Raw genomic sequence first — 22,783 nt, forward strand, 5'->3', positions numbered from 1 at the left:
ACAGTAAAGTTAGCCCATTTTTTTGTATATTGTGAAAGATGATTTCACGCTGTGTAAATAGATACCCAACATGTTACGGTTTAAAATTGCGCACACCCGCAGAATGGCGACAAACTACAGTCAATAAAAATCTCCATAGGCGACGCTTTAAAATTTTATAATGGTTATCAATTTAGAGTTCACTCTGGCGATCGAGACGATACCTCATATGTGTGGTTTGAGCAGCGATTTCATTTGCGGGCGTGACTTCCATATACGTTTTCTTTCATGCCTGAGCTCACGGCGACAGGGGCAGTTAAAATTTTTTTTTCCTATTTATTTTATTTATTATTTAAATTTTAGCACAGGTTTTTAAAAAAAGAAATCTGATCACTTTTATTGCTGTCACAAAAAATGTTAACATCCCTTGTGACAGCAATATGCAGTGACAGGTACTCTTTATGGAGGGATCGGGGGTCTAAAAGACCCCAGACCCCTCCACTGCACTTCAATGTATTCAAAAAGCGGAAAACAGCATCTTTAAATACAGTCACTTTTTAAATTCGGCGCCATTAGCAGCCGAGTAACCTGGACGTGACGTCATGGACGCCGCCTCTGGATTACGTCATCAGAGACCCGATCGAAGCCACATCCAGCTTTAATTGGGACTCCAACCAGCAGGTGGACGAGCCGGCTGGTTGCTCGGGTCTCCCGGTGGGACGATACCGATATTTTGGTCATCCTATATCGGTATCGGCTGATATTTTCGGACATGTAAAAAAACATTTTTTTTCTAAAGGTACTCCTTGTGGAGGGATCTGGGGGTCTAAAAGATCCCAAGCCCCTCCTCGGCACTGACAAGCATTCAAAACGCCAAGTTTGACTGTTTAGAATGCTGTCAGTTTTTTTTATTTCGGCGCTGAGTACCCGGAAGTGATGTCATGACATCACGTCCGGGTTTTTTACATGGAGACCTGGGTCTTCTCTTTGGCGGCGGCGGTGGAGGTAGGATACCCGGGTCTCCCGGTGGGACGGAAGACCCGGGCGAGCCGTGGAAGGTGGCGGGAGGGGGGAACGTCCCCTCCCGCTCCTTGTAATGACAGCCGAGCGGCTTCTCAGCCGCATTGGTTGTCATTACAAGTCACCTGACTGTCGGCTATGGACACCAGTACCAGGTTGATGCCTGGTACAGGAACTTTCCCTAAATATTGGCAATATCGGTAACCTCAGGGGCCGATTCCGATATATCGGGGAAAGTGAATATCAGCCCCCGATATATCGGTGTTGCCGATAATTGGTCGATCCCTATTTACAACTCCTTTAAAGAGGTTGTAAACCCTCAAAACTTTTTTTTTTTTGCTGCAACCTGAAAGAGAAACCCATAATGAGCTAGTATGCATCGCATACTAGCTCATTATGAAATACTTACCTAAGAACGAGCCCCTGCCGTGCCGCCCGCTCACCTGCATGACGGGCGACATGTCCAGTTGCCCGTCTTCCGGGATCGCGGCATCCGGCCATCTGATTGCATGCGCGCGGGAGTGATTTTTCCGGCAAGCTCCCGGCAACTTAATTGAAGGTCCCCCCGGACCTTCAGAGCGCATGCGCCGCTCGCGCGAGCGGCTGCATGCACTGTAAATATCTCCTAAACCGTGCCGGTTTAGGAGATATTATTTGTACCTACAGGTAAGCCTTATTATAGGCTTACCTGTAGGTAAAAGTGTCAAAAAGCGGGATACTACCGCTTTAATATAGGCTTACCTATAGGTAAAAGTGTCAGAGGAGGGTTTACTTCCTCTTTAAGTGATGATACCAATTATAAAGATGGTTCATGCATGCTCAGATATGTCCACCAGGTGGCAAGCTTGTTATTTGTATTGGTTTTGATTGCTCTTGGCACATAAGCTAGTGTACAAAGTTATTGGGCAAGCCTACCACCAGAAACTTATAAATACACTGTCACAGTTTCACAGCCTCTAGGTCTTAAAGTGATACTAAACATACGCTGTTTAATTTACATGTCCCTTCTATTTTTCTATATAGATGATGGCACTGTAATTATTTTAATTGAAAAAAATAAAATAAAAAAATCTAAGTACCTTTTTGCTAATTAATATAAAGCTGTCACATGACCCAGATCTTTCCCAGCCTCTCTGCAGGGAAGGAAAAGCAGGAGGAGCTTCTAGTCCTAGTGCTACTGGTCACATGTTAAAAACAAAAACAACCTTTGTTTTAAATTGTCATACAAGTTTATATTTGAAATCAAAATCGTATTATTTTTGGCAATAGGATTGGCTGGGTGCATTTCTGCCAGTCACAGTCTGTGTCACGCCCCTCCAATCTGTATCTTAGAATAAGAGGGAGGTGAAGCCTCCATCAATCTACATGTAATATCCCACCCCATAGTGTTTAGCTGGTTAGTGGGTATGAAGGAGGAGGGAGTTGGCCATTTTTTTACCACTGTGTATACGTCCACATGTGTGACTCTATAGTCACATGGGCTGCTCAGATGTGATAGGGAGGAAATGCACAGCATGGAAACTCACTGGAAACTGAGCATGTGCAGAGCTGCCAACACTGCTCTAAAAAATCCCTAGCTGAATTGGGAACATGAACAGAAGGGGGAGATAGAAAGCAGCAGGATCAACCAGGAGAAGTTCCCTGTACTAGCTGTCGCTGTGTCATGGCTCTGCTCACATGGCCGCATCATTGATAAACACAGCTCTGTGTGTGAATGAACTACAAGCCCCGACATCCTTAGCGGTCCTCGGCTTGTAGTTCTCAATGAACTACCAGGGTGATGTGGAGCGCCGTGTTAGTTAATTGAGTCTTCCTGCCAGGGACTATTGGCTTACCTGTACAGGATGTACGAGTAACCCCATACACTGACAGTATGCGTGGAGGAGACCTGCATGGCATCACTGATCTGCTGATTGCGGGTGCAATGCTTTACAGCAGTGGCGGCTGGTGCTCCATGGGCCGGGGGGGGGGTGTCAGGCGGACCACACCAGCTCCAGCCCACACACCATACTCCCCCCCCCCGGTCGCTGGCTCACTCACCCTGGACTGACCTGGACTGACATGTGGAGGGCAGGCAGCGGTAGCGGCAGCTTCCCCCTCAGTCTCCTCTATGGTTTGGGCTCCCCCTGCATCGCTTCCCTCCTCCTCCTTCGCCAATAGGATGGCTTCTCCTTTCGGCCAATCGGGTCTCAGGACCCGCTTCCTGATTGGCCAGGAGGAGAATCCATGTGACAATAGCGAATATTCATTCTCTATTGTCACACAACTGGGTGGGCTCAGGGCACAGTGCTCTGCGCCCCGAGCCCACCCTTTTTTGAAGCCTATTAGAGCCTCTGGCTCACGTTTTAATCACGTGCTTAAAAAAAAAAAACCCATTGGAATCCATGCGTCCGGTGCCCCGCATGTAGATTAGGGGGCCGGACGCATGGATGGGGGGGGGGGGGGAGGCCACCACTGCTTTACAGGCTTCTACTACTACTTACCTGCAAAAAAATGTGCATTTATTTTTTATTTTCTAAAGTCAACTTATCCTTTAATGTATGGCCAGCTTAAACCTATTGTATCTAAAACATAACCCTCAGGGCTAATTTACACCAGCCGCTGCATTGCAGCACAGTAGCTGGTGTGCAGTGCTATCTGACAGACCTCAGCGCAGTGATCAAGCAGACTGAGCTTAGTGAATCGCACTGTTTCATTTTTTTTTTTAAGCAAACTTTATTGAAATGTCACACAGATATCTCATAAGGTTAATTTGCCGGCCGCACAGTGCAAGGCAGTGGATTGCCTTGCATTGCACTGCGCTGAAAAAATAAGTACTGCATGCGATTTTTGTACTTTTTTAATCAGTGAACCTTGCCTGCACACCACCACAGTGCAGTGGTGGGAACCAGTGGGACTTCGCTGGAATAGAGGCCCAATGCTGTCCCACTGCATCTGGTGGGAATCTACCCTAAACCTCCTTACCAAGGCTAAGAGTGCTTTCATGTGCATTAAAAAATAGATACAGCATGCTGCATTTTTCCACACCAGAATGCAGAGCAAATGCGCATGAACACACAAATGCACATGCACATGAATGCACAAACACATATAAATGCAGCTTAGTAAAAAAAATGTAAATAAATAATTTTTTTCTTTTTTTTTAAACGCACCGCAGGTACACAAAAAATACATGGGAACTGCATGTAAATGAATAGGTTGCTCTATGCATGTCTTATTAAAAGCAAACACACACACAAAAATAAAATAGTCTACCAAACGCTATCCTTCTTCAGTCTTTCATGAATGCTGCTGCCAGATTAATCAGAAAACAAAAGAAAGAGAGCGCACACCGCCCTAGTGTAACACCATTTAATGAAAATTATTAAAGCCCTAAAAACAGGTACTCACAAACAAGTGTAGTGTCATGCATGCAAATGATATCCCCCGATCTGATGTATACAGGGTACTCTCCTCCTTGCTGGCGGCTCAGCTGTTCTTTCCCGCACTAGTAAGTGGATAACGTCCGGCTAAGCCAACCACCTCGGATGACTCAAGGTAACTCAATGCGGTGCGTCTGCACACGGTCCAGCTACCGCTGCACACTCTGCAAGAGCCGGATACTGTAGCCGACAGTGTGGTTACACAGAGGGGAGATCCCCCATCAGGACCCAGGACATGACATTCGTGGGGTTGCTAAGGACAACGTTTCGGAAGCGTGGCCTCCTGGGTCCTGATCGGGGATCTCCCCTCTGTGTAACAGCACTGTCAGCTACAGTATCCAGCTCTTGCAGAGTGTGCAGCGGCGGCTGGACCGTGCGCAGGCGCACCGCATTGAGTTACCTTGAGTCATCCGAGGTGGTTGGCTTAGCCGGACGTTATCCACTTACTAGTGTGGGAAAGAACAGCTGAGCCACCGGCAAGGAGGAGAGTACCCTGTATACATCAGATCAGGGGATCTCATTTCCATGCATGACACTACACTTGTTTGGGAGTACCTGTTTTTAGGGCTTTAATCATTTTCATTAAATGGTGTTACACTAGGGCGGTGTGCGCTCTTTCTTTTGTTTTCTGCTTAGTTTCTTTGCCTCACATCCCATGGAGGGTTAAGAGAGCTGCCACGCTTTTTCTTATGTGTTTCACCACTGGCCATACTACAAGGTTCCCCAGCTTGAGAATTAATCTCCAGGATCTGCGCAGGGACTTGTAATGTGTTTCTCTTTTGTGCTGCCAAATTAATACACCTTACTAATCGATCAGTGACTGCGTCACCTCTCTGCCAATCTATTCACTGGCTTCCCCTACCCCATTGCATAAAAGTCAAAACCACAACATACAAGGCCAGCTACAACATCACCCCCAGCTATATCACCAAACTAATCTGCAGATATTGCCCAATCGTCCTCTCCTTTCCTCCCAGGACCTCCTGCTCTATAGCTCCCCCAATACCTCCTCCCATGGAAAGAAAGTATTATCGCTCCTGGTGTCAGTACCCCAAATTATAACTCCACCTCGCAGGCAGGTACTGGCTCTGCATTTCAAGCAAGGAAATAAAAATGTTCTGGATGTCCGCACTCCTATGCAAACACCTTTATTGTCGTAGTAAATCCATACAGCATTAAAGCATAGGAGACACTGTAACAGCAACAGCTAACGCATTTCATACCCTTCATTGATGCTTAATCATAGCTGACAGCTTTTATGCTGTATGAATTTACTACGACAAAAAAAGGAGTCTGCATTGGAGTGGGGCCATCCAAAATGTTTTAATTTCCTCACCTCCTCCCATGCTCGCCTCCAGGACTTCTCCAGAGCCTCTCCCATCCTCTGGAACTCCCTGCCCCAGTATGTCTGGTCAGCTCCTATCCTATCCATCTTTAGGCAATCCTTGAAAACATACTTATTCAGGGAAGCCTACCCCACCTTAACCTTAGGAACTGTATTTGAGTCCCCTCCATCAAAATATCCTCTGCAGACAATACCTTTTGTAACACCTCCCCCTCCCTTTAGATTGAAAGCTCCATGAGCAGGGCCCTCATATTCCTTTTGTATTGAACTGTATTGTAAATTGTGTTTTCCCTCTTTTTATTGTAAAGCGCTGGGTAAACTGTTGGCGCTATATAAATCCTGTATAATAATAATGTGAATGCAGCCTTATGATCAGTGCATGAACTTCCATGTCTGTCCACTAGATGGCACCCCCAGTCTCTGTAAGACTTGTTACTGCTTCATAGTTATGTAAAAGTGTTTTTATTTTTCTTGCTCCCAAACAACATGCTATTCAGTGTGGATGTTATGTAACATTCCACATCACAAATACCATCCACCTTTATACTAATAGCATGTCTGCTGCTAAATCCTTGACAGTGTGTTACAAACTTAAGCCACTTAAGCCCCGGAGGATTTGGCTGCTCAAAGACCAGGCCCTATTTTGCCATTCGGCACTGCGTGACTTTAACGGACAATTGCGCGGTCGTGCGACGCTGTACCAAAATAAAATTGACGTCCTTTTTTTCCCACAAATAGAGCTTTCTTTTGGTGGTATTTGATCACCTCTGCAATTTTTATTTTTTTCGCTATAAACAAAAAAAGAACAACAATTTTGAAAAAAGGAAAACAATATTTTTCACATTCTGCTATATGACATTCTCAAAAAAAAAAAAAACTTAAAAATCAAATTTTTTTAACAATAAGCGTATTTCGATTGGCTTGCGCAAAAGTTATCGCGTCTACTAACTACAGGAAAGATTTATGTCATTGTTAATGGTTTTTTTTTTTTTACTAGTAATGGCGGCGATCTGCAATTTTTTTGCGACATTGCGGCGGACAGATTGGACCCCTGACTGACATTTTTTACACTTTTGGGGGGATCGGTGACATTACTACAGTAATCAGTGCTAAAAATATGCACTGTTACTGTCAAAATGACACTGGCAGGGAAGGGGTTAACTTTACTGGTGATCAAGGGGTTAAGTATGTCCCTAGGGGCGTGATTCTAACTGTGGGGGGCGCAGCTTGTGATGTAATCACAGAGACATACGATCCCACATAGCAGGATCGCATAGCCTCTGTGATTACTTTAGTGAGAATGACAGACGGCTGTGTTTACATCAGCCATCTGTCTTTCTCCCTCTCCTGCGGGAGATCACGAGTGGCCGGCGGCAATCGGAGCCGCCGATCACACGCGCTGGCTAGGCAGGGAACAAGCGGAGGTGGGAGCGTGCCGGGGGCGGCGCGCGCTCGCCTCCTACAGGCTTGTGGGCGAGCGACGTACCCCTACGTCGCCTGTAGGGGGCTGACTGCCGCAGCAAATAGTCATGCGGCGGTCGGCAAGTGGTTAACCCGTGGATGGGAAATAAATCTTTTATTGAATATACTACACTATCGGAGCATTTTCTTTTCATACCCTGGCCCTATACTGATGTGAGGAAAGGGAAGGAGGAATCTACCATTACCCCACTACCGGAGCGGCACGAGGGAACCTACTTTGGACCTGAGGGCCTACAAGCGTGATTGGTCTTAGTGCCGTATGGTACATGAGAACCATTATATCTGGTAGGTCACCCATCTTTACCTTACCACTGTGGAAAAGGAACCTATGCCACTTATAAGTCACAAGTCGAATTGGATAAAGATTCACATTGACACCTGCACTTTCGATTAGACCGGAAGAGTATTTGCACAAAGGAAAATGTATTTGGACTCTGATATCTACAGTCACTATATTTATTTATTTATTGATGGACTTGAATTAAATCTGCATGGGACACTCTCGCCTTATTTATATATATTTTCTTATAAATTAATACGCATCTTTGCAACATCTATTTATTATATAGGAATATTGTACTTATTTATTGCACAATTTATTTATTTATTGGTTATTTGCTTTGATATATATTGGTTTATAAGCCGGATTTATTGCACATATTCATTTATTAATACAGTAATTTATTATATTCAATTGCATAGAGCATTTAAGAATATTAAGCAATTAGCAAGCGCTGTAGGTATCAAACTATAGAATCAGAGTGCCGAGTTCTGCTTGTCGAGAACAATTTCAAAGTTGTCATCTGAAGGATATTGCACCTTAGTAACTGTATTGGTCTGTTCAAGGTGTGCAGGTAACTGTTGGCACTATGGACCTAACAGATGCATGTATTGTTCTGAAGAAGCGTGCGTCAGCATGCGAAACGTGTCAACGTTAGACGCCAGCGTCCCGCCCACCCCACTAACGACCTTCCGACCTCATGTGGAGCCTATCGGACACCGTGGTCTAGCACACCTATGCCATCAACAGGAGGCGGAGAAAACTTACTTCCGGGTGCCGGAAAGAACCTACACCGCATTGGGAACAATGAGAAGCCTCATGCAGCCGACCAGTTCCATCTGGAGTGTTTCTCCAAAAGCTTGTTCAATGGGAACAAAGTGTGTGCTAGATCTGGCAGGAATTTGTGGTAATAGTTCAGCAAGCCCAGGTATGATCGCAGCTGTTGGACGTTGGTTGGGGCTGGAGCTTTTACTAAAGCATCAACTTTGTCTTCCATGGTGTGTATACCCTCTGCATCCACAAGGTGGCCACAAAACTCCAATTTAGGTACCATTAATTGGCATTTCGCCAAGTTCACTTTTAGACCCTGCTCTTGGACACAAGCTCCACGTTACACTTGTGTTCCTGGTCCGTCAGGCCTGTGATGAGCATGTCATCTAACAGGCACTGTGTGAAAGGAATGTCCGCCAAAATCTCATCCATTTTGCGTTGCCAAATGGCGGGGGCAGAGGCTACACCAAACACCATCCGATTGTATTCATACAGTCCCTTGTGAGTGTTGATGGTTAGAAACTTGCGGGACGAAGGGTGGACCTCAAACTGTAAATAAGCTTGCCTGAGATCAAGCTTGGTGAACTTTTGACCTCCTGCAAGAGAGGCAAAAATGTCATCTACTCTGGGTAAGGGATACTGGTCTATCTCCAGTTGAGAATTTATTGCCATGCGGAAATCGCCACAAATGCGTAAGTCCCCATTTGCTTTCTTTACTGGTACAACTGGTGACGCCCACTCGCTGTGCTCTACCTTTGAGATGACACCTTGTTCCTCCAGCCAGCTTAGTTCAGCTCCCACACCTGCTCGGAGTGCGAAAGGTACCGTCCAAGCTTTGAAGAACCTAGGCTGGGCGTTGGGTTTCAGCCTGAGTCTCACACAGTCATGCTTTATTTTCCCCAAATGGTTATCAAAGACTTGTGGGAATCGCTGTTTCAGGGATTCCACCCATCCCTCTTTATCTCCTGATAGGATGGTCATGGTGTTGCAGGGGTTTATGGCGATGTCTGGCATGCCAAGTGAGCAATCCAGTCTCTCCCAAAGAGAGGGGGTCCCCCATGTTCTAGGATATATAATGGCATTCTCTTCGTCTGACCCTTGTAGGATACCTGTACTTTCACGTACCCCAGTGGGTGGAGTATCTGCTTTGAGTATGTCTGCAGTTTGATTGGTGTTGGACGGACAGTTGTTCGGATCAGAAGTTTTCTTCATTGTTTCTGGGTGATAACTGAAACTGCTGCTCCTGTGTCTACATCCATCTTGAGTTTCTTTCCTTCCACAGTTACCTCTACAGTCATTGCAGAGGGTGCTGAATGCATATGATGTACAGTATGTCTAATCTGTGGAGCACTTCCTCATCCTCTGATTCAGATGACGATGTATATCTTCCCACCATATATGCCTTTTTCCTGGTGTTCAGAGGTTGTTATTTTGCACCTTCTTACTAAGGCAGACTCGTTTCAGATGGCCTGCCTTACCACAATTATGACAGAACTGATCCTTAAACCGGCAGACTTTGTGATCATGGTCTGTATTCCCACAACGGTAGCAAGCTGACTCCCGGCTTGGTGAGGGTCTATATTTCCAGTTTGCTGCTGTTGGCTTGACTGCTGTTCTGAAAACTTCCTCTTTAACCTCTTCCCTTCTGCTCTGGGGGTTCAATGCCTCTGTATCTTTCACAGCCATTTCCATCACTGAAGCTATCTCAATTGCCTTTGTAAGGGTAAGGTCTTTCTCTGTTAACAGTCTCTTTTGGCTAGACTCACTATTTAGTCCCATGACAAACTTATCCCTCAGTGCAGTCGGTAAGTACTCCCCAAAAGAACAGGTTGAGGCTAGTCTGCGAAGGGCGAGCACATAAGCCTTAATATCTTCACCCGGCTGTTGCTGCCGCAGATAGAACCGGAATCTCTCTGCAATCTCTAGTGGTTTAGGCTGAAAGTGATTCCCTAACAGTGTCAAGAGCTCTGCCAAAGTCTTAGTTGCTGTTTTTTCAGGGAAAAGGAGATCCCTAAGAGTGTCATATGTCCTAGCACCAACCACTGTCAGAAATACTGCTACTTGCCTGTCGCCTGGGATGGCATTTGCACAAAAATACTGTTCCAGTCTCTCAATCCAGGAACTCCAGCATGTCTGTTCTCCATCAAATTCACTTAATGTCCCGATCAATGACATTTTCCTGCTGGGCTCTGTGGGTGTTTGTATCCAGCTGACAATCCAGAGTTTTTTTTCTTCTTTTCTTTTCTAACACGGATAGTAACCTTGTAAATCCCATCCTTGTCGCCACTGTTATATTCTCCGTGTTGTGAGAGACACAGGACTCTGATCTGGAACAATGGATGTTTATTCAGGACTCACTGTACACTCCAACATGCATTACATGACAGCTCTGTATATCAATGCATCCCTTACATGTCTCTAAGATGGCCACTCTGCCCCTTGACCCTTGTCATCACTCCTGGGTGGAGCCAGCCTTAAAGTAACAGTACATGTGAAACCCTTCAGGTATAACAAGAAGAGTGGAAGAGGAGGAGGAAGGAGCAGGGGAGTGCCTAGCCATTCTAGGCTTTAGGCTGTGTGTTTCAATTGATGCACACAGTGTGGAGCAGGGGTGCCCAACCAGTGGCCTGGGGAGCTCTCTGATGTGGCCCTCAACCTCCTGCTGTGGGATGGCGGGTTGGCAAGCCCAGATCACGGGTTGCCAACCCGCCATCCTAGAGCATCAGTGTTGTGAATGAAGGAAGCCACCAGTAGAAGAAGCAAGTGGCTGCAGAGTAGAGCCACATAAGCCGATGCTTCCTATATAGCGTTGCCACCTGTCACAGGCGGAGCGATAGCAAATGCACTCTGCTTGGGACAGTAAAAGCTGGCCATACCTTAATGAAAGACTGTTATTAACTACTTCTGGACCGGAAAGGATTTTCCCCCCTTAATGACCAGGCCATTTTTTGCGATTCGGCACTGCCTTACTTTAATGGACAATTGCGCGAACGTGCGACGCTGTACCTAAATAAAATTTATGTTCTTTTTTTCCCACAAATAGAGATTTCTTTTGGTGGTATTTGATCACCTCTGTGATTTTTTATTTTTTGCGCTATAAACAAAAAAACAGCGACAATTCTGAAAAAAAAAAATATATATATATATATATATTTTTCACTTTCTGATATATAATATTCCCCCAAAAAAATTAAAAATCAAAGAAGCTGCATACTCAGTAAATGAATAAATTAGATTCTAAAAGAACTTGAAAATGAGGGCTTAATATCAATTTAATATCAATTTAATGAGGTTCAATCATACTGCATGAGCTCACCACTGGCTATGAAAACTTATTCTATTTTATCAGTTATATCAGTGAAGGTTCTCATTGATCATTTCTCCAGATCATGGCACATCTAGTGGTAGTTCGTCTCATTCATTGAATATAACTAATTACAACTGGATATTTTTCCAGCTATTTAAAGGTCATTTCTGCATACTAAAACTTTTTGATACAAAATATTTGAGTTGTGCTGTTGATAAATTTAAACTTTGATAACTTTAAAGGAGTTGTAAAGTCTCACGGTTTGTCACCTTAATACATTCAATGCAATAAGGTGAAAACCCTTCATGGTTACAGCTGTCCCCCAGACCCCCCGTTATTCTTTCCAGCGATGAGCACGAGCCCAGCAGCTCCAGCTACTGTCTCAGGTCCTCATTGGATAGATTGATAGCAGTGGGAGCCATTTGACTCCCGCTGCTGTCAATCAAATCCAGTGACATGAGAGCGCAGGACGGGGCCGAGTCCCGCTGTCTGTGTCAATGGATGCAGCAGTTGGACTCGTGGGCATGCCCACATGGGTGTCCCCATGGAAAGTGCCTCTCCATGGGGGCAACCATAGAAGAGGAGGAGCCAGGAACGCCGCCGGGGCACCCCAGAAAAGGAGGATCGGAGCTGCTCTGTGCAAAACCCTTGCACAGAGCAGGTAAGTATAACATGTTTGTTATTTTAAAAATAAAAACCTTTACAATTACTTTAAATTGACCAGATATATTTAACTCTTTCACTGGCACCGACATATGCTATACACACACTTACAATGTGTGTAAATCTGACAAGCCTACTGTTGGCTGTCAGATGGAAGTGATCGGGTGGCTTTACAGTCGCCTGATCGTTCCCACACATCCCAGCAATAGTCAGTTCCCCCCACCCACCATGCTTATACCCTGGCCATGTTTAGAGAGGAGGGAGATGAGTAATTTTGTTTTCCCCAATGTGATTACAAATACGTTTAGTGGAAAAAAATTACTTTGAGTCCCCACCTCCATATAAGAAAATAAATGCACACAAAAACAATGCTCGTGCTACTTGTTACATATCACTATGCACGTTGGAGTGACAGCATTCATTGTAAGGGTGTAGGGGCTTTAAACTGCTTACCTACCAAGCTTCACAGATCGGGAAATGTCTCACTGCCTTTGATTAGCCTTGTGCAGTGTCGGCTTCTTGGTGGGATCAGACGGGTGGGATCCCAAACACGCCCGAGCCCATCTCTACTCCAAAGTGACTAACTGAGCAAAGATTAAACTTGGTTTGATGCTTCCCTGGCTGTAGTGGAAGTGACAGCTCTGAAACAGGAAGTGACAAAATCCTCATCACTTCTAGGATCATTCGCCACAAAGGAGAACGGGGAAAGGAAGTTCTTCCATCTCCTCTATGGGGAGCCGTCCTGACCACTTACTGTGGTACCGGGATCCCCGGAGGAACAGGAGAGCTGTAAAGCTGTCTGGATCCCTTTTGCAAGAAAGCTGATCAATGGCTGGTAAAAATGAAACCAGTATTATGGCTGCTATGATCCTGGTATAACCACCTGCTGACTTGGACATTTTAATATGTACAATGGTCAACAAGTGGTTAAAGCGTTAATTATGGAAAATTTAAGTTACCGAGGTCTGTTACCATTTCGTGGGCACACCCAATTTTAAGGCTTGACATGTTGGGTATCTATTTACTCGGCACAACCTCACAACCTCATTTTTTATATTTGAGCAAACATTTAGTAATATGCTGCATCTGTGTGCCCTAAAATTAACTGAAGTTTTTTTTTTTTAACTACTATTTTGCATTTGATAAACAATTGCGCTAATATTGCATGACATAAAAAATTGGAACTACCACTATTCTTTTCTCCTGTTTTCAGGAAATGTAAAACATGTCGGGGGTTTATGTAATCTTCAGGTCTAAAATGATTTTTATAGTGTAAAAAACACAAAAGCAGCTCTAGCAGCAGCAGCAGCAAAAAAGTTAAAGATACCTACCTACAACAGTTTGTGGCCAGCTGCCAAAAATCATTATGCAATCAGTTTATATTGGATAACATGCATCTACCTAAGGAGAGTGGAGCAGGAGCACAGTGACTGCTGCTTGTCATAATGGAAGGCAATGGCGATTCCCAGCTAATCAACTGAGCAGGAGGCATCAGGGAGTGCCCACAGATATACAATTGGAAACTATCGTTCAGGCAAAGCAATCTCCTATGTCTGTAGATACATTTAGGTCCCTTTCACACTGAGGAGTTTTTCAAGAGCTTTTGGGATAAAAAAGTGACTGAAAATCAACGAATGTGTTCACTCTGAGGTGGTACGCTTCCATTGCTATGAAAAAAAAATCCTTCTTAAAGCATGTTTAAGGAGCTAAAAAATAAACGCACCAAAAATCGCATCTTCCACTTGAAAGCAATGGAAACTGTAGCAAAAAATAGATGAAACCATGGCAAAAAGGCGGTAAAACCGCGGCAAAAAAAAGCACATGTGAAGCGTTTTTTGGTGGGGTTTTTGAGTCACATATCCTCTAAAAACCACACAGCAAACGTGGTAAAATCGTGGCAAAAACACATATGCGTTTTTGCAGCATTTTAGCAGTGTGAAAGTGCCCTTAGAGTAAAGAAGACTAGTTAGTGTCCTCATTGAGCTGTACTTATCAAAGTATATTAGGCCTCATTCACATGAGCGTACATAAGCGTACACCCGTGTGAGGGCTGTGTTTTTGGCTGCATGGAATTTACAGGTTTTCCCTACATCCACGTGAAGGCAGTCCCATTCATGTCAACTGGGACGCAGTGGCTGCTCAGACAAGGCTGCTGCTCCCAATTTGACATCCGTGTGGGTGCAGATGCATGTCCCCAAACCCACTCTGTCTACATTCAGGGGCATGCACTGGCACGCACATGGATGGCATTTGTTCTGTAAGGTGTAATCTTCACATGTGTCAGTCCTATGGTAGGGCACAGTCCCTGGCATAGTTGGGTACGGAGAGGGGGGGGCAAATTTTCTTCATATGGAATTAACAAGTATAGTGCAAATGGGAGTGAATGAAGCCACATCAACATTGGAAATCCAGAACTAATTTCATGCGCACGGCAGGGGGTTATCATGTCGATTGGGATGCAGTAGCTGCTCAGACAAGGCTGCTGCTCCCAATTTGACATCCGTGTGGGTGCAGATGCATGTCCCCGAACCCACACTGTCTACATTCAGGGACATGCACTGGCACCCACACAGATGGCACTTGCTCTGTAAGGTGTAATCTTCATATGTGTCAGTCCTATGGTAGGGCACAGTCCCTGGCATAGCTGGGTATGGAGAGGGGGGGCATATTTTCTTGATATGGAATTAACCAGTATAGTGCAAATAGTGAGTGAATGAAGCCACGTCAACAATGGAAATCCAGAACTAATTTCATGCGCACGGCAGGGGGTTATCATGTCGATTGGGATGCAGTAGCTGCTCAGACAAGGCTGCTGCTCCCAATTTGACATCTGTGTGGGTGCAGATGCATGTCCCAGAACCCACACTGTCTACATTCAGGGACATGCACTGGCACCCACATGGACGGCACTTGCTCTGTAAGGTGTAATCTTCACATGTGTCAGTCCTATGGTAGGGCACAGTCCTTGGCATAGTTGGGTAGGGGGAGGGGGAGCATATTTTTTTGATATGGAATTAACCCCTGCTAACTGACAAAGACTGCACTATAAAAAAAGAGAATGCCAGAGGCTGCCCATGGTACAGAGTGAATGCCACCTACAGAGGGGTTAGATTATACAGAATTTCAATAAGAGAGAGATAGTCTGAAAGTAACAAGCTTTGTTATCTCATTTGTACCTGTTGTTTATGGTTCCCCACTTACATATATATGTGTGCGACTCTAAAAACGTAAAGAATAAAAAAAAATGGAATTTCCTTTATTTTCAGTTCCAGTGACAAGTGTCATTAGGACAAGGAGAGAGGGTATATAAACCCATCGGGGGGCAGAGACAGCAATAAAACCTGACTGTTCCTTCCAAACGCTATCCAATGTATGCAACGTACCTTATATATAGACATCTATTTTGTGTTGCAGTGATTTGGTAATGTTCTAATGTGTCATGCATACGTATATTCTCCTTTATCTTAGAGTATTTAACTCATTCAAACTCCTGAGGAAGTAGAACCAGTTTCCAAGAAAAAGGTTGAGTTGAGAGCTATTTCCACTCACAGTTTGATGTTATAACTCAAATCAGTTCTTATATGATCGAATATAACATAATAGGCTCTAATGAGCGGGGCCCTCTGATTCCTCCTGTATTGAATTGTATTGTAACTGTACTGTCTGCCCTCATGTTATAAAGTTCTGCGCAAACTGTTGGTGCTATATAAATCTTGTATAATAATAACAATATTACAGATAACACGATTTTCCCTATTATTTTAGTATTTCTAGCCAAAGCTAATAAAATGATTTGGCTTTAGATACACTTTAATTAATTATCTGGAAAAGAAAGATTTTGTTAATTAGTGTAAACAAAAAATGTAAGAGGGTACAGTATAAACTTACAAAAATGTAAGAAAAGGTCCCCCCGCCCCAAACCATTATAGTTGCCCTATACTGTATAATGTATGTATATGTTCTTTGTATTCTAGTTCAAAACCACTTGTCTCCGTGCTCGTGCGCAGAGGCGAACGCACACGTAAGTCGTGCAGCATATGTAAACGGTGTTTGCACCACACATGTGAGGTATCACTGCGAATGTTAGAGCGAGAGAAATAATTCCAGTGCTAGACCTCCTCTATAAATCTAAAGTGGTTACCTGTAAAGGGGTTCAAAGCGTCGCCTATGAAGTAGTTTTAAAAGTACTATAGATTGTTGCCATTCTACGATTAAGAGCATTTTTAAAGCGTATTTACTTGGCATAACATCATCTTTCATATTATAAAAAAAAAAAAAATGGGGTATATAGTATGTTTTTTTTCTTTTTAAATTAATTAAAATGTAATTATTCAAAAAAAATTGCATTTTAAAAACGGCTGTGCAAATACTGTGTGATGTAAAAAATTGCAATGATCGCCATTTTGTTTCCTAGGGTCTCTGCTAAACAAAAAATGTATAATGATTGGGGTTTATAAGTAATTTTCTGGCAAAAGATACTGATATAGTCCCGGTTCACACTACCGTGACTTGTCAGGCGACTGGTCAGCCTGACAAGTTTCGGTCCATTCTGTGCTACGGGAACCGTTCTAATAGGAGCGACTCAAGTCGCTCCGACTTAGAAAATAGTCCCTGTACTACTTCGGAGCAACTTGCATTGACTTCCATTATGTGAAGTCCGTGCAAGACGCGCCGAAGTCGCGGTGCACGCGACTTCACAGGTCGCCCCCGAAGTCAGATCGCCATAGTGTGAACCGACACATAAACTTGTAAATAAGTGGTTAAAGTGTAACTCCACTTTTGTTGAGAAAAAAAAAAAAAACATTCCTCTCTGGGTGATCTATTACAAGAATTTTAACAAACTTTATTGCAGATTTCTACCTTTTGTTATTCTGAAGAAATCCCTGTGTTAGTCTGTGTGCATGTAGGAAAGTGAAACAGTATGGCAGTGGTTTCATAATTATCAATCAGCTGTGCAGCTGCAGAACTCTAATGAGGAAAAATGCTGGGTCTGCATCCCTTTAGAAGTGATTTTCTATTGGGAGTATCTCACTAAAAATGACATTTTTGTTGCAGGGGATACCTGACATCTGACTTGTATGTTAGGCAGATTTCTGGAAAAATCAGTGAGCCAATCACACAAGCAGGAAATTATGTTTCTGGGGGGAGTTCTGTATACATTCTGTGTACAGAACACCTCCAGGTATCCATATTGCATTTTATAGAAAATTACAGAGCCACAGATTAAAAAAAGAAAGGTCATTTTTAATAATATTCAATTACAATATGACTTGCGTCGCAATCATATACGCTATATTATGTTTTTCCTTATTTGCTATTTTTTCCCCCACGAAAGTGGAGTTACTTTTTAAGCAATGTATGCAAGCAAAATAATACAGTGCTTTCTGTAGCTGCTTTTACATTCCCCGCAATGCCTTTTAGATGTTTTATGGCAGTGATTTTTAGCATAGGAAGGTTTTCAAACTTTTAAGGAAAAGCCTCTGGCTGCAGTACCCCCTCCTCTTTACACTTGTCCTGGGGGCGATGTTGCGCTGTCTTCAAACACTAAACCATCTTGAACAGGGAGACATAGCGGGAGCTGGTGCAGTACTTCTCACTGATGGTTCTAGCTCTGGGACATACTCTGAGCTGTCCTCTATGTCAAATTTTTCATGTCCTCCCTGAAGAAATGGCAATAACAATACAGGCTGCAGGCCGACACTTGAAGTTGATTGGTGGTGACAATAATTTTGTTTATGCCTGGAACAAGCGTGAATCCAGGGGACGTTTTCAAGACATTGTAAGTTCCAAATGACCCCTAAGAAATGGTGAACGTAATGCGTTGGCAGGAGGCTTGTCAGGCTATCACAGGCAGCAGATATTCATATCATTATCTGAGTGAAGGGAATTGATGGATACGCAGAGATTATGAATTCAAAGCTTACTGAGCTCAAGAGACACTACAAAATGTGTTCGGTGTAAAATCCAAAGAAAGCTTCCTTTCAGTATGCATAACAGCATGGTGGCTTGTGGTAGATATGATGTGGCAAAATTCATATGTTAACCAAAAGGTTATGTTATTAAGGACAACTCAGCACATACAAAAAAATAATTTTCAAGCTGTTTTAATGGCCACTAGCTTTCTGTAATCATTTCTTCCCTCTGCCAACCCATTTCTATCAGTGCTCCCTAGCTCCCTATAGAAGTGGGCACTGTCCCACCTCTTGGTGTATATTTGAACACCTGTGTCGCCTGCCTCACTTCTGGTTTCTGTTTAGGGACTTCATTCTCAGTGAGGTCACCGATCTCTAGTGACTGGATAGGCTGTATTCTCAGTGATGTCACCGGTCTCTAGTGACTGGATAGGCTGTATTCTCAGTGATGTCACCGGTCTCTAGTAAGTGGATAGGCTGCATTCTCAGTGTTGTCACCGGTCTCTTGTTAGTGGCTAGGCTGCATTCTCAGTGATGTCACTGGTCTCTAGTGAATGGATAGTCTGCATTCTCATTGATGTCACTGGTCTCCAGTGAATGAATAAAGTGCATTCTCAGTGATGTCACCGGGCTATAGTGAATGGATAATAAACAGGCAAAAAATTTGGGGGAGCATACCCATGTATTTCCAAAGCTGCTGCAGCTATGAACCAAAAGACATGTATATTAAAAAAGAATAGCGCGCAAATGCAAAGGAAATTACTACCAAATCTGAAGAGAGTCCATAAATAAAAACGGGGGTTTGGTCCCACCATATGGCCATATCGTGCTCAAGCCCACTACTGCGTCAAAGTACCCCATTATCAGTGGGTCCTACACTATCCATGAAAAAGAGATGAATCCAGCCTTTCTAACCCATGGAGATAATACTCCTTGCTGGGAAAAATGTGCAAATGCACTACAGGGGACTCCTCCTATATCCACTTGATGGTGGACACTGATTGAGTACAGGTGTGTGTGGGGGGTGGGGAGGGCTGCTCAACCTCGATAGTCTGGTCAGACCGAATACATAATAAACAGGCAAAAAATTTGGGGGAGCATACCCATGTATTTCCAAAGCTGCTGCAGCTATGAACCAAAAGACATGTATATTAAAAAAGAATAGCGCGCAAATGCAAAGGAAATTACTACCAAATCTGAAGAGAGTCCATAAATAAAAATGGGGGTTTGGTCCCACCATATGGCCATATCGTGCTCAAGCCCACTACTGCGTCAAAGTACCCCATTATCAGTGGGTTCTACACTATCCATGAAAAAGAGATGAATCCTGGGAGATGACCCACTGATAATGGGGTACTTTGACGCAGTAGTGGGCTTGAGCACGATATGGCCATATGGTGGGACCAAACCCCCATTTTTATTTATGGACTCTCTTCAGATTTGGTAGTAATTTCCTTTGCATTTGCGCGCTATTCTTTTTTAATATACATGTCTTTTGGTTCATAGCTGCAGCAGCTTTGGAAATACATGGGTATGCTCCCCCAAAATTTTTTGCCTGTTTATTATGTATTCGGTCTGACCAGACTATCGAGGTTGAGCAGCCCTCCCCACCCCCCACACACACCTGTACTCAATCAGTGTCCACCATCAAGTGGATATAGGAGGAGTCCCCTGTAGTGCATTTGCACATTTTTCCCAGCAAGGAGTATTATCTCCATGGGTTAGAAAGGCTGGATTCATCTCTTTTTCATGGATAGTGTAGGACCCACTGATAATGGGGTACTTTGACGCAGTAGTGGGCTTGAGCACGATATGGCCATATGGTGGGACCAAACCCCCATTTTTATTTATGGACTCTCTTCAGATTTGGTAGTAATTTCCTTTGCATTTGCGCGCTATTCTTTTCTAATATAGTGAATGGATAAATAGCATTCTCAGAGATGTCACTGGTCTCTAGTGAATGGATAGGTTGTATTCTCAGTGATGTCACTGGTCTAAGGTAAACGGATAGGCTGTATTCACAGTGATGTCATTAGTCTCTAGTGAAATGATAGACTGCATTTTCTGTGATGTCACTGGTCTCTAGAGAGTGGATAGGCTGCATTCTCAACAATGTCACTGGTCTCCAATGAATGGATAGGCTGCATACTCAGTTATGTTACTGATTTCTAATAAATGGATAGGTTGCTTTTTCAGTGATGTCATTGGTCTCCAGTGAATTAATAGGCAGCATTCTCTTTCATGTCCCTGGTCTCTAGTGAATGGATAGGCTGCATTCTCTATGATGTCATCGGTCTGTAGTGAATGGATAGGCTGTATTATTAGTGATGCTCCTGGTGTCTAGTGAATGGATAGGCTGCATTCTCTATGATGTCACTGGTCTGTAGTGAATGGATAGGTTGCATTCTCTGTGAAGTTTCTCGGTGTCTCATGAATGAATAGGCTGCATTCTCTAAGATGTCACTGGTCTGTATTGGACAGATAGGCTGCACTCTCTGCAATGTTTCTTGTGTCTAGGCTACATTCTCTATGATGCCACCTGTCTGTAGTAAATAGATAGGCTGCGTTCTCTATGATGCCACCGGTCTGTAGTGAATGGATAGGTTACATTCTCTGTGATGTCGCAGGTTGTAGTGGATGGATAGGGTACATTCTCTGTGATGTCGCAGGTTGTAGTGGATGGATAGGGTACATTCTCTGTGATGTCGCAGGTTGTAGTGGATGGATAGGGTACATTCTCTGTGATTTCGCAGGTTGTAGTGGATGGATAGGGTACATTCTCTGTGATGTTGCAGGTTGTAGTGGATGGATAGGCTGCATTCTCTGTGATGTCGCAGGTTGTAGTGGATGGATAGGTTACATTCTCTGTGATGTTGCAGGTTGTAGTGAATGGATAGGGTACATTCTCTGTGATGTCGCAGGTTGTAGTGAATGGATAGACTGCATTCTCTGTGATGTCGCAGGTTGTAGTGAATGGATAGGGTGCATTCTCTGTGATGTCGCAGGTTGTAGTGGATGGATAGGGTACATTCTCTGTGATGTCGCAGGTTGTAGTGGATGGATAGGGTGCATTCTCTGTGATGTTGCAGGTTGTAGTGGATGGATAGGGTACATTCTCTGTGATGTTGCAGGTTGTAGTGAATGGATAGGGTACATTCTCTGTGATGTCGCAGGTTGTAGTGAATGGATAGGGTGCATTCTCTGTGATGTCGCAGGTTGTAGTGGATGGATAGGGTGCATTCTCTGTGATGTCGCAGGTTGTAGTGAATGGATAGGGTGCATTCTCTGTGATGTCGCAGGTTGTAGTGGATGGATAGGGTGTATTCTCTGTGATGTCGCAGGTTGTAGTGAATGGATAGGGTGCATTCTCTGTGATGTCGCAGGTTGTAGTGGATGGATAGGGTGCATTCTCTGTGATGTCGCAGGTTGTAGTGAATGGATAGGGTGCATTCTCTGTGATGTCGCAGGTTGTAGTGAATGGATAGGGTGCATTCTCTGTGATGTCGCAGGTTGTAGTGGATGGATAGGGTACATTCTCTGTGATGTTGCAGGTTGTAGTGGATGGATAGGGTACATTCTCTGTGATATCGCAGGTTGTAGTGGATGGATAGGGTACATTCTCTGTGATGTTGCAGGTTGTAGTGGATGGATAGGGTACATTCTCTGTGATGTCGCAGGTTGTAGTGGATGGATAGGGTACATTCTCTGTGATGTCGCAGGTTGTAGTGGATGGATAGGGTACATTCTCTGTGATGTTGCAGGTTGTAGTGGATGGATAGGGTACATTCTCTGTGATGTCGCAGGTTGTAGTGAATGGATAGGGTGCATTCTCTGTGATGTCGCAGGTTGTAGTGGATGGATAGGGTACATTCTCTGTGATGTCGCAGGTTGTAGTGGATGGATAGGGTACATTCTCTGTGATGTCGCAGGTTGTAGTGGATGGATAGGGTACATTCTCTGTGATGTCGCAGGTTGTAGTGGATGGATAGGGTACATTCTCTGTGATGTCGCAGGTTGTAGTGGATGGATAGGGTACATTCTCTGTGATGTTGCAGGTTGTAGTGAATGGATAGGGTGCATTCTCTATGATGTCACCAGCCTTTAGCAATGCCTGAAATCACCCTTTTTTTTGTAAGCTAAGGTTCCGATTCTTCAATGGCGTTTGTTTAGAACTGTGGTGAACAAATCTCCGTACTTCTAGCAGCGAGTGGAAGCTATTAAATTGAGATTATGAACAATTTTATCACATCTCTCCATCTCTCCTTCCTCGACTGAGCACAGTAAATAGAAGTCATTGTGCTACCCTCGGGGGCTATTTATTTACATGGAACATTAGCATCGTCTTCGACAGGCGCAATTTGCAAGCCAGTGCCAGCACAACAGAGCACTCTTTCACCTAATTTACCATTGAAGTGGCACAATCAGTGGAATTCGACTTTTAATTGTCAACAAGCAGCAGAGTGAGAACATGCCTTATCTTAATAATTAGCCTGCACAGCGAGTCTTCCTCGGAACTGAGCAATATGGACTTCATTACTGCTGATAATTCAGAAGAAAAATATTTTAAAAGTCCTCATCATAAATATTTATAGAAAACTTTTT

Source organism: Pelophylax lessonae (genome assembly GCF_965119305.1).
Source record: "Pelophylax lessonae genome assembly, chromosome: 11".
Taxonomy (NCBI): domain Eukaryota; kingdom Metazoa; phylum Chordata; class Amphibia; order Anura; family Ranidae; genus Pelophylax; species Pelophylax lessonae.